This window comes from Ambystoma mexicanum, chromosome 7q (assembly GCF_040938575.1).
Source record: "Ambystoma mexicanum isolate Mex_15411 chromosome 7q, UKY_AmexF1_1, whole genome shotgun sequence".
NCBI classification, from domain to species: domain Eukaryota; kingdom Metazoa; phylum Chordata; class Amphibia; order Caudata; family Ambystomatidae; genus Ambystoma; species Ambystoma mexicanum.
Genome location: NC_090941.1, coordinates 583,953,316 through 583,972,034, shown reverse-complemented (window position 1 = coordinate 583,972,034; position 18,719 = coordinate 583,953,316). Strand labels below are relative to the sequence as shown.

Genomic DNA, 18,719 nt, shown 5'->3' with positions numbered 1-18,719 from the left:
ATAGGCCTGGTCACCCAAAAAAAAGTGGCCCACCCCTCGTGTCAAAAAAGTGGCCTACCCATCGCCTCACGACCCTTCACCTCTGATGACATCACCAGAAGTGATGTCATTTGACCCCACCCCAAAGTGACATCCCGGGAAGTGATGAAACACGACCTTTCACCCCTCGACAAAACAGGAATTGGCATCAAATAGCATTGTTGCTAACTACACTAAATTACTGTGAATCCAAGCAGACGTCCAAGGCCAAATGATAACATTTTATAGTATAGCACTTGCGCTTAAGCTCTTTTTTATAGAACAAATATGCATACAATATCACCAACCTGTGTTGGTACTCGTTTATCGACATAAGAAGGGTGAAAGGCTTTTTGAACAAAAAACAAAAAAATTGAAAAAATATATATATTTTGTTAACATTTTTTTTTTTCAAAACCGGCCAAGGTGTGGCCAGAAACCGGCCCCCACTCTCCAGGGACGATTTCGGCCTGGCCACGGACCAAAAGGTCGAGGGGCCAATCCAACCCTGCTCAGCCTCAATGATTGTTGGAAAAGTGGTACCCAGTTATTTGATCGCACAATATTCACCAGACACACTTTTCAGTGCAGAATATTCATCGTCAAGAAATTCACCTATAATGTATAATTTCAAACAAAGGTACAGACAGTAAGTTCAGGAAAAGTGATCAGGTTTTTTTCGGGGTGCCGACTGGGGTTGGAGGTTCAAGGGGAGCTATTGAGGGGTAGGGCAGGGACGTCATTCGGGGGTCGCCAGAGGTCGCAAGAGCGACCTCTGCTGATTGGCTGGCGACCTCTGTCAGTCTCTTGCGACCTCTGCATTTCCGCCAGTCAGAGAATGCAGGGGGCGTGGCCACAGCTATCATGCACGTTGCCGCGTGTGCCTGGGTTGAAAGCCCCAAAAACGTCACTGATAAATACGACCATCCCTTAATTGGCGGACAGTTTCCCATCGACCCCTCATCAGATAATTCATGGCACTTCATGTCTGTACTTCCTTCCTCTTGTAATGTTGCTGGTAACTGAGACACAGTGGTGTAACTAGACTAACATTTCGGAGGGGGCAAACCTTTCAAATGTTGGGAGACGGGCTACCTTCAAAGACTGTGGGGAAGGGGCACACTTGTGTGAGTGCATCTAACTTCTTTACACATCCTAAAGAGGCTATTCCAGTGGTGCAATGACCATTGGGCGTTATCGTGATGGGGGTTGGTATTTGCATGTCAGGGGAGTGATTGGAAAGGTAGTGGGTGACAGGAGACAACCTCATTCTCATAGCAGTTCTTAAGTGTATGGTTTCAGATGTGAAGGAGAGTTGCGGCCCGAGGTCCCCTTGCTATCCCTGTGGTCTCCCTGTTTACCCCTAAAAAAAATGTTTACATGTTTTTCTTTTTTAAATGGAAGCTCCTGGGCTGTGGCCTGCACCACGTGGCTTTGTTTCTGGAGTGGCTGGCTTTCTTGTTCAGGCCTCTTCAAAAACAGGGGGTTCCACAAGTGCAGTGACCCTAAATAAGAAAGAATAGGAATAACAAATTGTCTTTCTGGAATTCTATACAGTAATTGCTAGACTCATTAAAGGTTTATTTTAGGCACACTTCAGGGGGTGAGTCACTAATTTTAGTTTGTTCTTAAATACCTCAAATTCACAATGCAGACAAAAACTATATGTATTTTGCTTTTCGCAAGTTGCAGTTATAGCATGTTTTTTTCTGCTGTTGTCTCTGTTACGATCATCACAAGACATTCCATCTCGGTGTCCTCCGTCACTTGATAAAATCCTTGTGTCTAAAAGCTTGTAGAAATGTTTGACCATATCACATCAAGTGGCCCTTGATTTAATTCTGCCACAATGAATGCTTTGTTGTAATGTGTCTATCTTTCCTATCTCCATGGCATGTTGTTCAGGATGTCTGTTTGCATGTATGAGGTAGCGAGTGCCCAGAGTACGGGATGCCGTGTGAGTGTGCTGCTTTCCCTGCAGTACTCTAAATTCTTTAATACACAGTTATGAACCCTCCCAATGTATGTATTTGCCAACCTCTCAAGCCTGAAAAGTAGATGCACGCCGGCTTGACATGTGGCCAACTTTGTATCAGACCTGCATATGAACTGGCCTGCTGTTAAATCTGTTACCAGTTTATTGGTATACACTACAGAGTGTAATTTGCTTTGACTTTGAGAATATTCAGGCATGTAATTTCTCATTTTACTATAACTGGTAAGATAGCTATAGCTAGTAAAATAGCTCAGTGTGTTGAGCGCTCGCTGCTGCAGTGTGTGTGTGTGTGTGTGTGTGTGTGTGTGTGTGTGTGTGTGTGTGTGTGTGTGATCGTGTGTGAGTGAGTGTGTGTGTGTGTGTGTGTGTGTGTGTGTGTGTGTGTGTGTGATCGTGTGTGATCGTGTGTGATCTACAGGTTGCAGGTTTGAATCCCGGCAAGGCCAACTCAATCTTCATCCTTCTGAGGTCTATCAATGAGTACCAACACAGGTTGGGTTATATTGTATGTATATTTGTTCTATATAAAGCACTTAAGCGTAAGTGCTATAAAATAACACATCATCATTTGGCCTTGGACGTCTGCTTGCCCTCACAATAATTTGGTAATATTATTAACGATACATATGGTGATTCATTCTTGAAACATTACAGTGATATAGTAACCATATGTATCGTAGTGTACTTAGGAACAATGCTATGTGAAGCCACTCCCTGTTTTGTCAAGGGGCGTATGGTTGTTTTCCATCGCTTCCCGTGATGTCACTTTGGGGGTGGGGTCAAATGACATCACTTCCTGTGTTGTCATCAGAGGTCCAGGGTGATGTGATGTCACTTCCGCTACCCCTGGCATTTTGGTGAAATGACGTCCCTGGGGTAGGGGAGGATTAGGACCACGCGTGGCTGCTGCTATGAATTTTAAAATAGTGAACATTCAAAAACGAAACATATGAGAGGATAAAAAAGAAATCGGGGGAGAAAGCACATGGAACTGGACCAGTATGTGACCAATTACAGGTGGCATTCCCTCATTGCTATAGAATAAAGATTACTCGGCCATCTTGCCAAAATCCAGAAATTGCTTCAGGAGTAGGATATTCTGATTTGCCTCTCTCTACCTCGGCGCGGACGATTAAGGGCCTAACTACACGAAATGCACATCGGCGCATTCATTTCACATGATCAATGTATTGTGCAAAGCGCTGGTTTTGTTAAACACTTTAATCGGGCGCGGATCTAAATATATAGGAAAATAGCAAAAAAGGGAATTTTGCGTTAAAACAAGCCAAGCTTATTTCAGTGTGGTCCTCAGACATCTTTCCCTTATTCCATGTGTACATATATTCTTTCAACCACAGCATTCATGCCTTGCCCTGGAATGGAAAGAGAGAGGGAGTGGAGAGAGGAAAAGGAGTGCCTCAAGGTTCTCCCCATGCAAGGGGGAGATCAGAAAACAAGAACAACAAAAAGAAAGGGAGCCAGAGGAAAGAGGAGGTGATCATCGTGGCAGAAAGTGGGGATGGGGCACATCAGGGAAGATGTTGGGAATGGAGCACCATACGGAAACAATGCAGGGACAAAAGTCAATGAACATAAATGCAAGATCTGTTGCAAGGTGACCCAGAGCCAGAGTAGTTAATGATACCAAGAAGAGAAAAAAAAGGCACAAGCCACTTTCCGCCATTTATCTGATGACGTACCATGGTGCATCATGTCGATGAGAATTAAGATTACTAGCTAACCCGGTGTATCGCATCCTAATATTATGCTTTCTCTTTATGCTGTCTTTCTCCCTGTCTCTATCACTTTCATTATCTCTGTCTCACCCTGGGTCTCTGTGTCTGTAGGGAAGAGTCACATTGTCATTTGCCTTCTCTGCGTTGCCCGTGTCAGTGTGGTCTGGAACTCTCCCGCTGTCCATGTATTGGTGCATTCTCTTTCTCTCTCTTTCTATTTGTCGAGGCAGTCTGGCTATATCTCTAGCTTCCTCTTCCTCTGTTGCTGTGGACCTGTGGGGTCTGCTATCTCTGTCTCTGTGAGTCAGTGCATTCTAGTACACACACGCTCTCTCCGTCAGTAGCTCTGTGTGTGTGTGTGTGCGCGTGCCTGCCTGCCTGCCTCTCTCTAGCTCTCATTTTCTGTCCCCCAATTGAACATTGCTTTCGTGCTCACAGAAGAAGCAGATCAATGGTTTTAATATGAGCATAGCCATCTACCATGGAAAGACACGTTGAAGATAAAATGGTGTGTATTCTTGGTAGAAGAAGCTATATAAAAAAGAAAAGTATTATACTGTAGTAACTTTGAAAAAATTCTCTTTTTAAAATGTTACAATGTTTATATTCAGTTATCGCCTCTAGTATATATTATAGCCATATCAGCACCCGGGGCAGAGGAGCCAACCAATCAGGTTACTTGGATCGTGGCCTGAATCCCACAATCTCAGCCTAGATTCCGAGCAGCCTGATGTTGATACCCCGACATCTTATCCCCACCCTCCCCTCCCTTCCAGTCACATTTTCCTCCCTTCCCCGACCCCTACCCTACTGACATTCTTTTGGCGGCAGCAATCGCCGCTTCTCCAGCCTCCATCTTGTGCCACTGTGGAAATGGAAGAGGGGCTTCCACGGCAGCCATTTTAATTCAGTATTTATTTTAATGCAGCGTCCCGTTCATTCAAAGAAAATACATTGCTATCAGCAATCTGGGTTTCCGGATTGGAAACCTGGGGTGCTAATGGCAAGAACACCCAATCTGGCAGGCCGGATCAGGTGCTAATGGCGCCAGAGCCCATCGTTAAGGCCCTCGCTGCCTTCAAACCTATAACCTGGGTCCCAGGCCATTGCCACCCAATCCGGGCCACAGGATCAGGTGTTATTGCCATAATACGAATGTTCTTTTACTGAGCAAAACACATGCTGAAAGCCTAGAATAAACAGATATATTATTTCTTATAATACTCTTTTCAAAACCCCCATGAGGAAAGTAATGAGTACTATTAGCATCAATAAGGGTACCGGGCTAGTATCGATAAACTTAAAGAGCATTTTGGTAACAGAAGAATGTATTTATTTATTTATTCATTTACCATGATTTATGTAAGGCATTTATCTGATGTCCTCTACAATTAATGTGTTATAAAGAATTCAATAAACATTGCTAATTAAATAGCAATTATGTTGAAAATTAAAGTGTTTAAACAACAGGAGGCGTAGAGCAGCAACATATATCTTAAGGTAGGTCACTGCACAATTTAGAATATCCACAGATGTTTATATTGAACAAATATATCAGTGATAAAAGGGTTTTTATGTTCGACTCATTAAGTCAATAATGCACACTGGGCTCAGTGCCCATTTTGTTTCACAAGACTTGCTCAAAAACAATAGCTTTTGTAACCTCAAGCCATATATACTCATCAGGCAAGCCTCAGGATTGGGTGTGAGGATGAAATGTCTGTAACAGCTTTCAATCCTCTAGGATTAAGGCCCGTCCTTATATTAATTTCATGAGATAATAGTTCCACTGCCCATACTGAATTCTAGAACAAGAGTGGCAGCAAGGGAATTCGGGGTCTCAGGTTAAGGTGTGTATATGTGCATGCCCAGTCCCCAATGTCCAGACATCCTTGTAGAATTCTATACAGAGGATGCCAGCATAACCTTTTCCTTTAAAATAAAACTACAAACTCATACTTTCTTTGTGCACCATTGTTAAATATCATGCACTATAAGACGTTGCTGTTAACTAAGCCTGCTTTGCTGGCCTTGTATGACATTGATATATGTCCAAAAGGTCTGCAGTTTATATCTTTTTTTCTTTTCTTTGAACATCCTAATTCTCTGTGTAATGAGAACTATCTATGATATGTATATTGACTATTTAATTGGTTCTTGTATTACAGAGGAATTTAATGAGCCACAATCTGGGATATGAAACAGGCTATTTTTAATATGAATATTTTGTCTTCATTGAAAATAATACATCAGGGACTTAAAGGTGGTCTCCTAACATAAAACCTTGGGGTAGTCATCCACAATGTTTAACTGGAAACATCACCTTGTCTAAAAATAAATAAAAAAACAATCTGCCTACAGTTTCAGCACTAATATTTATTTCCAATTTGCGCAACCATCCATACACAGAGCAACTAATATGAAGGACTATTATAGGCAATGTAAGAAAAGACTCCACAATATAGACATACAAATTGACATTGATTAAAAAATAAAACAGTTCTTCAAACAAATATTGAAAACAACAATTCACTTAAATTTCTCTAAAACTATTAACTAGTATTGGAATGTGAGAAACATATTGGCTCATTGTATGGTTCTCTTATCCTTGACAAATTCAATTATAAAATGCTGAATACTATCTCTGGCACACTATCGGTTCCTAGTTTGGGCATAGTTACACACATTTTGTTTGGAGTTGACTTCATTACAATTATTTTAAAGGCTTGGGTTCAGGAATTCTACTTCTTTTTGAAATGCTGATACAGTAGTGCCTAACTCTTTCACTAGTCTCCAGAAATCAAGTTCACCCTCTCGAAACCCCAATTTCACGTGTTCATTTAGGAATAGACTTAAATTACTTCATAGACTATGGCAGACACCAATCACAAAGGCTTGTCATTCCACATTCAATTAGGTACTGGTATCAACAAAAACATCTGCTGGTATTAACAAAAGGCACTTTTAATAGGTTACTTCAATTAGGTCTTATTGTGTGGCAAGGTCGGAGGTCAGGGATTGTGTAGACAGCTGCTTCTCTGAAGTTGCCTCTACTGACTGAGCATGCATTCATCTATCTCTTACCTGGGTGGCTGTCCAGCTAACCTTACAAATACAGCACTATGAAAATCATGTGTTCGGAATGCATTTTGACTTCTTTTCTCATATTTTACAGACAGGCTTTGGTCCTAGGCACACACAGCTATGCCATTAGCCTTTTTAATGCATTGATCAAAGCAATGAATAATGGGGCTTGTTTCCAAGAAAGCTGAGCTCTACAAAATATACAATTTAGGTGAACCAAACTTCACAGCATAGGTTCACAGTACATACAAACAACATTTCACTTACACAAAGGCTTTATTCCTCGATGTATGTCAGCTATGACATCATCCTATGTGGCAAGTAGTAAAACCTAGGATAGGTTAAGGGAACATATATACATATAGCTTATTTAGGTGTTAGTAACATATTGGCTGCACCTTATCGAGTAGGCACACCTGGAACAACCTCTAACTACGTAGAACTTCAGATAATAATAGAATAATAGCAGCGGATTGGCTGCTGCAACAATGGGCCTCATTACGGGGTCAGCAGTAAAACCCGCTGGTAGGCGGCAGGCTACCGCCGACCCCGTAACTGTTTCTGCCTCCCAATATCCCGGTGCCACTGATTTATCATGAGTAGCGGTGGAACAGGAAATTCCCATTCCCGTGGAGTCTAAGAGGACTCCACGGGAATGGGAACACTGAAGCACCATTGTTACCGGTTCCGGCGCTTCAGTGAAAACACTGCCGGTATGGGCCTGAATTCCCAGCAGGTCAGGCCTACCGGGAGTTCTGTGCCCCTACTGGCAAACTCAAAGTTTGGTGGTCTGGAAAGGGTGCCAGTACATTGCTACCAGCACCCTTATTTCCAGACTGCCAACCTTCTAATGAGGCCCAATGTATGGTCCACCATTGCATAGGTCATCCTGATTGTTTGGCACCCTCTTCCAGGCTTGGACATTCGGCTTGCAAGCAGCACATAAGCAAAACGAAACCCAGGTGCGGGGAACAACGTCAGACAACTGCCCACTTGGCCAAGTAGACTACCATCTCCCATCAGTTAGGCCCTAAACCAAGGCCTCTTCATTGTAGTTGACCTTGCTGACTCTTCTCTTCCTCAGAACTTTACTGTACATTACTATCTTCGTCCGGAGCGTTATGAATAAGCCTTCTTTTCTGGTCTTGGACCACGTGTGAGGATACCAGGATTTTGTCCATCTAATCCTCCTATTTAGTGCTATTTGATTCAATTATACTAGATGCTATTACTCTCTTTGGCCTCTAGAGACTTGGTTGCTCCATCTTGCAGATGCTTTCTGTATCTTTAACTGTCCAATACTTAGCACTCGCAAATGTTTACTCCTTTGCCTAATCTAAGAGAAATATGTTTTAAGCACATGGCTTATCCTATTTGACTCCTTTTGTACCTTGCAGTTGCTTCTGTCTGCGGCATCCTTGATCCTTAGCCAAACAAATATTCTTTGTTCTTGCACACATTTGTATTTCAGTGCCTATCAGCTCTGCAGACTTGGTCTCTCTCCTTCCGGCATTTTGCTTACTATTATACAGAGTCGACGTCCATCTTGTCTTCATGGCTGCTTTACCCATGTTATATTTTCTACTGCAACAAGCTTCTATATATATTATCTACCTTGCGTTTCTGCGTATATACATCTACTGCATCTCATCTTACTTATCTTCTCAGTGTACACGATTTCTTTGCATTTGCATATTCGTTTACTTTGTTACTTCAGTTACATCTTCATTCTTTAATTATTTTTTGTCCTTTCAGTGTGTCCTCGTCTCTTTTCTTCATGATGTCACTTTACACCTGTTAGACTTTACTTATAGTTCTTCTATGTCCAATGGTGTCTGCAGACTTCCTTCTACCACTTCAGATTGAGGGTTCATTCAGTACGGTTGTCTTTGTCTGAGCACATAACACCTTTCATATCTTCGATGCAGTATTGGGATGATACCAGGTTTCATGCACAGTGCTTTCTTGCTGCTCTTCCAATATGAGGGAGGTGAGCTCCATGAGTGACGCATACATCTGCTTCTCTACACCACTGCTGGAGACGCTTCTTCCTCCACTAGGCGTTTTGCTGGCTTCCCTTTGGGCTTCAAGCTCCAGCTGGTGCAACATCATGTAGTCCCTTTGCTTCTTTTGTTCCAGTGCCACCCTTCTTTCTTCCAGGAGGTAGACCCTGTCAGAATCGAGCACCACTAGGTTCTCTCATGGCCTGGCCGAAGCGTGGGATCCAATGGATGAGTGCAACTCACGGGAGGCTGGTGAGCCTCGGGACACCACTGTACCTGCCCGGTGGGAAGAATGCTGGGAGGCACTATCGCTGTCACTTTTCTCAGAAGGCTACACACACCCTGGGTGTATGAGAAACAGGGGTAGGGGCTCAAGAATGCCGCTGGCCCCATGGGCACCCTCCACCCCCTAGCTTCCTCGAAAGCTTGGAGGCTTTGTAACAGTTTGGTTCACCTAACCTTACTGCCATGAGGGAGTGCCCACTCTCTACAGTTTGTGGAAGTGCACCGTGCTCATGTCGAGTTCCCTGGTTGTAAAAATACCTTGGCAGTGAAAACATACAGTGACTGCACAGTTTTATTTTGGTTAGCTGCGCTGTAGGCACAGTCTGTTTCAAATCCCTCTGCTACCACCAGTGTGACACATTGTATTCTGCTCTGCAGGAATACAAGGATGAGTAGGGGTAAAATGGCCCACTAAGCCCTCACACATTTACAAACAAAAACCCAACACAATCATAAAGGTAAAACATGGACAGTTAAGAGATATACCTTCTTTTCCTTTTGTGGTAATGTGGGCTGATGGAAGGCTATGTTCTTAAGAGGGGTGCGAATGTGATTCCATAGGAAACCAAACAGGGAAGCATAACACTCCAAAATAAAGGGTGACAATGTCAAACCCGGTGTTGAACGTTGATGCAAGCAGCTCTGACTCATTTGGCTACATTGGATTGTGTGGGCCCAAGTAGCAAATGAGCGTCAAGCAGGGCAAATGCGGTCACTCTGTGCTGTCAAAGGGGGGCTCCCAGCAATGCAGGTCAGGGCAATCCCAGCATCTCTTTGCAGTTGGGCAAGGCCGAATTGGGCATTTGCCGCTGGCGGGGGTCAATGCATTATTCTCCAGCGGTTCGAGTTAGCGGCCGACGGTCGTCAAAATGGTGATTTGGGTGCGCTGATGTGCGGGTCGGTTAAGTGGCTGCTCGAGGGCTATGCTAGACGGGTCGAGCTGTGGTTGTAACCCGTGGCTAGAGTCAGCGTGCGACTCTCCAGCAGTTCAGGTCAGTTTCCGGCATCACGCAGTTGTTTTGGGTCTAGCAGGTGTCAGGCACAGCTACGGCAATGTTGAGCTGGTTCAAAGTGCAAGCATTAGTTTGGATTGGTGGAGGAACACAAAAGCCAGTGCTGGCATCTTCCCTCTTGTTTGAGGTATGGTGAACACTTTGCGATAGGTTCGGTGTGGCAGAGCAGGGAGCTTCAGCTGGTTTGGTTCTCTGGATGCTGTGAGGCCCACTCGGAGGGACTCGAGGACAGGATGGCTCCATCCAGGGTCTGCTCTCCCAGCCCTAGGAGATTCAGGTGCAGAGTGGCGGGTCCTGGTCCACAACAAAGGTCACCCACAATGTTCCCTGGGAGTGCATAGGGGCAGAGCTCTCTTCTGCCTTGGATGGCTCCTTATTCACCTCAAGCTGAGGACTTTCAAAGGTGCAACTTTCTCAAAGTAAGTACAGTGTGTTCTTCTCAGGTGCTTCAAAGTGAACCTTTAGAGTGTCTTGAGAGGATCTGAAGAAGGAGTGGGTGACCCCTTCTTTTAAAGGCAAAGGTCCCCAGGCGATTGAACTAATGCTAGCCTGCCTTAGTGGTCCAATCCCTGCTCTTGAACAGAGTGGAATGTGCCCTTCTGATGTCGCACCCAAAGTGTTTGCTCCAGAGAAAGAGGAGGGGACAGGAAAGAGAAAGAGAGACAGAGCTAAACAAAAAGGTGGAAGTCTCATTCCCTTGACCAGGGAACTCCTGCCTACTCTAATCGTGTGCCTTCCCTCGTCACTAAGAACAGAGGCCTTTAGAAATGCAGGTGAGAGGCTACTCCTTTTGAATGGGTGTGCTCCGTTGAAGCCCGGGCCTAGGACAGCTCCTGCTGTGCGGCTGTCTCTGGCACAGGGTGTTGCCTGCCCTCACAAAGAGATCAAAGAAGAGGCTAGGTCCTCCAGGTTCCCGTCCTGCCATTTGACAGTCCCCACCTGGCTAACCAGAACACACATCACCTTCCACAGCAGAGCTGACTCACAGGAGCTGACACATGTGCAATATCAATTGGGATACAGCGGTCAGGATCATAAGTAGTACCATGCACCAAGGCGAAACTCAGGCATAGCTTTATTTTAAAGTTTACCCTGCCACCATGATGGGTTACATATGATCATCCTAGTTTTGGTGTGAGGGGCATATCTTAAATGCCACCCTTGCACTGCCGAGGCTTGGCTGTCACTGTGGCTGTCGAGTGGGCTTATGTGATCTTTGAACCTCCTCTACGCCATGGGTAGAGCTGGAACTGCATATAAGGCTACTGATGCAGCAGGGCACAGGTACACTATGGTTTTGGCAGGGTGTAGACAAAATGGGGAATTTGGTTTGCAGATTACCCTTTTGGAGGTGCAATTACTAGCATAATCTTATTTATTAATAAAAATAAAAAAATCCACGCCTTTGCACCCTTGCCAGATGGCAATTTCCCAGAGTGTTGCACACTAGTTATTGGACATATAGTATGTGGATGGCACACATGCAAACATTAAGCATGCAAAGAACTTGTTCAGTTCCAATTGATTGTAGAATGTCCAAGCCAGATGTGACTCTTGCAAAATGCATTTGATTGTTATTAGACTGGTTGTGTCCTTCACAGCACTGTACAATATAATGGGCTAGCAAATAAAATACCCAAGCCTTCCCTTATGCACATCTCTGACAGCATTAAAGGAGAGCCTGCGTGATGTCACAAAGTTCAATAGCTCTCACGGACATGTGAAAATCTGGTGCATGAAAGATACTGAAGGCTTCTTCATACCTCCCTCTGACTGCATGTCTCAGGCCGGGGAGGGGGTCAGTACACTAACAGCTGATTGATTCAGAGCAGGACGAAGGAGAGGTGAATGGCGGCTCCGGACTCTCTTCTTTGAACATGGTGGCACCTGGAGGTAGTCCATATTGAAAAGAAGATGATCACTTCTGCAGACCAGATAAGTATTTAAAATAAAAAAGGGAAATGTGCATGCATGATTTGTGTGTGCATGTGTTTGTGTCACTGTATGTTTGTGAAATAGTTTATGTGAAAAGGGTGCAAATGTATGAGTGACTGAGATAGTGAGTGAGTGGGCGTGTGGGTGTGACTGTAGGTGTTGGGATATCGCTTGATTTGTAACTCTTGGAAAGTCCACCCATTTCTCTTCAACGTCTGGTGATGTGCAGCTTGAAAAAAGATTGGATTCCTGCAGGACAACAATGATCTGCATTTATCACTACTTTATGAGCAGTTGATGCTTTGGAAAATAGCAGACTTACAGTAGAACCTTGTGCTTATTGAGCAAATCCATACAGGGTATGTTCCTAGTTACAGTACTGTCATTATAGGCAAAATCCAAGGTAAGTGTGTTCTTATAGTGGCTTGTACTGCCATGCAGGCATATTGGCCTTGGCATTATTTTGCAAAATGATGAGGGGTATGCTCTTACAGTTACAGCACTGGCATTATTGGTCAATGCCAAGACAGGGGTGTTCTTACAGTGACTGGCATTAATACGTTATGGGACAAATCCATCATGGATGTCTCCTTATAGTTACAGTAATGGTATTGATGGCCAAATCCAACTTCCTTCACTTCTTTTGGTAATATGGGCCATGGCAGGCTGTATCCTCAGGAGATGAGCTAATAAAAGTAACAACACAAACAATGTTAGTACATTGGTTCTAAAATAAGACTGTCCAATCAAGGTTCTATAAAAATATAGGGATTTCAATCAAACCATCGACACAGAAAAAGGGTTAAAAACACTAAAAGCCCACTCCGGTAAAAGAAACAAAGTGAATGAAGAACTTTATGTGAAAGGGCACTCTGGGTTTATGAACAGGGGTATTCAGGCAAGGATTTCTGCAAATACCAGTGCTCAAGGATAAATGCCTTTAGAAAAAGAAAGGGAAGGGGCATTTAAAAACCACTTGGGTTCCAAGAGGAAGGCTGGGGGTACAAGGCCTCTTCACAGTACCTTAAAGTCTTGTGTTTAGTGCTGGACAGCATCAAGCTGTGCTTCTAGGCACTTTCATTTCAGTCGAGCCGATGTTGAGACTCCATTCAAGGCAATCGAGAAAATGGTTTCCAATGGTTCAAGGCAGGAGATTCATTGGTGTTGACTAGGGGTGTACCGAATAGTAGATTTTAGTATTCGACCGAAAACTGAATAGTTGGACAAGTATTTGGCTAAAGCCGAATCCTTTGGCCCAATACAAAGCAGAATAGTTGCTTTTTTAATAAATAAAGTTATATATATATACACAAGAAAAGCACTTTGTAGATTAAAAACCCACATTAAAATGTATTTTCATTCGTTATTGCATTTCTTTTCTTTGTTGTCTACAGAAGATGTTTGTGTAAACCAGGAAAGGAATACATTATCAGAAGATAAACTGTTCAATAACAGCACCGGTTTTTATTTTTGTGCATTCATAGGTGCACTTGTTGGGAAAGGCCCAAGTAACTAAGATTAGCCTAAAAGGATAGTATGCATGTATGCAATCACTGAGAGGGGAGACTGTGATGTGCCCATCTTTAGCCTTCTGACTCCAGCAAGGCACTAAAACATAAAAGGAGTGATTACATCAACTAGCACCATGCTGACTGCTGATGCGCTACTGAATACAAATGTTTAGGATGCTAAAGCCATGCTTTCTATCAGTGGTACTCGGCCTTTTCATTAATATGTAGTCTTTTTCTTACTTTTTCGGGTGCGTTATGTTTGCAGTGTTTTGTGGCATAGTAAAGAATATCAGACAAAAGTATATAGGGAATGCTGAGTCCTCCATGGTTCTCGGCAGGCCCTTTAGGGAAGGCACAGTGCTGATTTTCAGATTTCTAAATGGCATGTACAGGTTTATTTTACTTATTTCTTTCACTTGTACATCCATTTCGTCCAATGTTTCTAAATTGTAAACGTTTATCTCTTTGTCTATATTACACAAATATCCCTCTTATTTAACTCTCTAGAGCTGGGAGGAATATTTCTGCCGCCACAGACTTGGACATTTAGGTAAAAGAAATATAGCCATGTTCTTTAGTAACATCTGTCACTCTTACTAAATTCAAAAGGACTCATTTTGGCAACCTGAGAAAGTTGGAGGGCAGGAATTGTAACCTATGTTTCAATATGACAAGCCCATCTCTGCCCCAGACGCACTCCCACTGAGCCATCGATCTTGTTTTATGACGTTGGCCTGCAGGCTGAATATAGTTCTTTGATGCAGGCACACTACCGCCTGAGCTTTTTTACTCAGGGTTTGGAACTTACTGGGAGCCCTGCGATAGCTATATTAATCCACTTAATTATATCATTTAGATTGGGAAATTGGTGGGATTGGAGCATGTAACTTTCAGATTTCTCACACAGGTCAACAGTAAATCAATAAGCGCCTAAAGAAAATACCATGTTCCAATCGGGACTTCCTAAACTATTGTTGCAGCTCAATGGTTATCAACTGCAAAATACAGAGGAGACAAAAGATGCATTTGAAAATATGGAGAGTTTTGCTTGAACTCACTCCTGCCCAACAAACCACCAGATGAAAGTGTGTCTGTCCAGGACATGAGGGGTAGAGACTTTGTTTGCATTTCACACCTCTGCTCTGCCTGTACTCAAAAGTGACAGCAGCATTTTTTCAATGATCCTTTTGAAGGATAAACATGACATGCCTGAATGATCCCATGCGGCAGTTAAAGCAGCACTTAATGGATTTTGTAGGGGAAACTTTTAGTTTTCGAGTGATAATTAAGTATTCTGCCGAAGCCGAATATCTCATTTTCATCCGGAATTCATCTGAATAATTACTCGGTACACCCCTTGTATTCACACAATGGCACTGCTGGGTTGAGTCCATGTTCAGGACACACGAGTTGATGACTTCCAGCATTCGAGATGGCTCTTGAGTCAGTTGCTGCAACAATGTTGAGCCCACAATCTGGTCAAGACGAGTCGGTCCGCTTCAATGGGTCGAGCCAGTGTCTATATGGCTCAAAGTTCAGCAAGTAGTTTGAAGTAGCATAGAGTGCCAAAAGCAGCACTGCGGTTCCTTTGGCCACTTGAAGTGGACAAAGGATGCATTTCCAGCACAGCGAGGCCACCCAAAGCACTACAACCCATCAGCACCCCATTTAACCTGCATACACCCATCTGAAGGGCAGGAACCAGACAGAGAGAGAGAGCACTAGCAATAGAAGCACCAGAGATTGTATGTGGTTCCCTGTAGCCACACACCGCTCCCCAGGGATGGTGCATACAGCAGCGAAACCATTTCATCTGCCCTAGGCCGCCACAATGGAGTGGCAACTGCTCCAAATCTTTACATACCTTGGGGGAAGCTACGGCAAGGCCTGTAACATAACAGTCCTGCTTGGAGAAAAGTGACCAGGCTTAACCTGCTATTTATAATTTCCTGTGTTTGTAACACCTCCTGTGTGGGGAAGAAAGTTCCAGATTGGCCAGGGCTATGTTGCAAGACAGATATTGTAGATGGACAAGAAGACATGGTTCAAACTCTGAGGTTTTCCTAAAGGAAAGAATGCCTCACCTATCCCTGCATCTATTACAATGATTTTCCCTAAACTTCAAAGGAAAATAAACTGATGCTCATCAGGATGTCTTACAAGAACTCAGACCTCTGGCCTAACCTAATCTACCCTAGTATCTGGCCCTACCACTAATAACTAGGTAAATATAAACTTAGCCTAGGAAAACATTACTTCCCCATTTTCTTGGCTTGTGGTGGCTGGTTCCTCACCCCCACACTATTGCGTTCTCTCTTTTAAGTTTTGGCCTGCTCTCACAGTTCAAAATAAGTCCTTTATCCTTTGTCTATTTCCTCAAAAGGGAACTCCAGACCCCTACACAAATGTCTTGGTCAGTTTCTTAATTGGAATTGGAGTAACTGGTCCTGTACACTGGTTCCTTGATTAGTACAGCAGGCTGTGGACTAACGTTTAGAATCTGTTTCTTGTTCACCACTCCAGGGTGTTTCAGTCTCTCCTGGGTTGTTGTATCTCTTAGCTTCTTAAGCTTGTCCCACCTTGGCACTGTTCTCACCCCTCTATGGGGTACCTGGCTTCTCAGCCCTGTATGGGCAATTCGTCCTCTCAGGCTGTCTGGGTTTCTTGTTGCTCTCACCCCCTCGTGGGGTATTGTGTGGCTCAGCCAGGAATGGGCTATTCAGCCTCTCAGAATATCTGGATTTTGTATCACTCTAACCTCCTTGTTGGCTATATCAGTGCTTTACTGCCCTGCTCCCGCTCCTTTCCGTCAGCTGCATACGTGGTTCTCTGTGGCGGTGCTCATCAGGGGAAGCGGCTTCTCCATTTGCTGCAGAACCGTTCTGCTGATGTCTTCATGCTTGGGTCTTCCACTTCAGCATTGGCGTTAGAGCTGCTGAACACCAGTTGTCGCATCTGGGGCAGCTCGGACTCTCGCTTGCTCAGCGGTCCTGAGCTTCTCAGGCTCTCCGCCTTCCTGGACTCAGCCACATTGCACAGATTTCTTGTTTCCTCCACCCACCACGCCATCTGTGTGGCCCAGTCTCTTGGCTCAGACATCTCCTCTGCGCTCCAGTGCAGGCTTCGGTTTTGCCCTCTCAGGCTGAATCGCCATCTCTCTGCAGTGGGGTCAGAAATCAAGCCATTCACTCTTAAAGGGACCTGCACATTATTATTCTGTTCAATCCTCATATAACCAACAAACATTTGGGACTCTGCTTTTGTGGGAGGTGTAGTAAAAAACGTTAACTCAGGATTCGCTTTCCTCTAAGGGGGGTCACCGCCAGTGAGAGGAGGAGGAGGAGGAGGCAGACCAAGAGACCAGCAGGAGGAAAAACAGTGGACAGGAGAATGGAGGCGTATTAAAGAAAAGGTCCAGCATTGGTGTTGAGAGCACATGGTATTATGTAGTGAGCGTGCATGCAAGGTGAGTGAGTGAGACTACTGGATGGATTGTAGAAAGTGTGTGGAAAGAGTTTGTGACAGTGAAAGAGGTATGACTGAGTAGAAGGTGGGGTGTAGCGATAGTAGTGCAGGGGAGGGGGCAGCAGTGCGGACCAGGGAACAGCAGTGTGGAGCAGGGAGCAGAAGTGTGGAGGATGGAGTATTAGTGTGGAGGAGGGAACAGTAGTGTGGGGGAGAGAGTAGTATTGCAGCGAAGGAGGCAGTAGTGTAGAGAAGGGAACAGTAGTGTGGAGGAGGGATTAGCAGTGTGGAGGAGGGAGTTATAATATCGGAAGGTGGAGGCAAGTAGTAGCCAGTTTTTGAGACCTCTGAGGGACAGAGGATGAAGATGTAGAGGGAATTAGGAGAGAAGGTGCTGGAAGTTGGGTGCAGGAGAGCAAAGATGGGAGTAGAACCTTTAGTGAAAGTCAGAGGAGTATCAGGGCATGAGAGAAAGAAAATGCAGGTAGAGCATCTCGAAAGCAGTGGTCAAAGTGAGCGGGGGCGGTCGGGAGTGGTGTTCCTCTAGTTTTTTTTAATTAAGTTTAACTATTCCTATACTTTTATTTTAAAAATAAACTGTTCTGGAATAGTTTAGTTTTAAAATAAAAGTGTAGGAAGAAGTTGAAACTTGCACTTCAGTGCACTGCACTGAATGTTCCCTTAAATAGCAGGCACATGTGTTTGGGGGTTTGTATTGTGCATTGTGGGAGGAGGGGTGATGGGGTGTGTGTGCATCTGGGGCAGGCCAGTAGGGAACATAGTTCCACTACTTCTTTTCATACACTTATGAACACTGCTCGAAAGTACATTATCTACCGTCTTTTTAGCACTAATGACATCAAAATTGTAGGGCTGGAGAAAGTCTAAGGAGGAATTTAGATAGAAAAGTCAATTACCTTTAGGTTCTCCTGTACACAAACCATAGTAAGGTACGCACACAAATATATAACATTTATATATCTGTGTGCATACCTTATGTTTTGCCTACTTTTCAAGCCATCTTTTTTAAACATTTCGCTGTTTATAAAAGATGGCTTGAAAAGTACACAATTCAATCCATCTTTTATAAAGCTCTTTGACAACGGACAAAGCCTGAGATGTCTGTCGGCAAAGCTTTATAAAAGATGGCTTGAATTGTGTACTTTTCAAGCCATCTTTTATAAACATAGAAATATGTCAAGGAATCCCCAGGTTCGCCAGGGACAGTAACTTCCGTGCAAGGGGTCACCAGAGGAATTTACAGTGACTGACAGAAGTGCCAGCCAGTCAGAGTGTTGCTATGACTGGCTGGCACTTCTGTCAACTTGCCTGACTTAATGGCGGGCGAATTCTCCCGTCGCGGCTGCGGCTGCAGCGTGATAATGTGTCCTGCCAATGTTGTGGGTCAAGGGGGCCCCAGCTCAGCGCCACTTTTTGGAGGCTGACAGGGCCCGGCCCCGACTAGCCCCGGCCCACTTAAAGCACTGCTTGGACCTATAACATTCTTCCAAATGCGTCTTGTATTCAGCACATGACCTTGCCGCTCTATGGTTATCATTGCAAAGGTTTAGTTAATTGGCACAAGCTGACCCCTTTGTCCTAGGTCGCCACTGTAAAGTAAAACTTCCTTGGCGCGTCCTTACACAAAGCGCCGGATGATGCACTCTTTTCCT

General features: G+C 44.2%; 1 protein-coding gene across 1 annotated transcript in view; it reads left to right on the top strand.

The window, feature by feature from the left end:
* FREM2 (FRAS1 related extracellular matrix 2) overlaps window positions 1-18,719 on the top strand; it is a 796,190-nt gene that overhangs the window by 396,770 nt on the left and 380,701 nt on the right. The gene's annotated exons all lie outside the window — the stretch shown is intronic.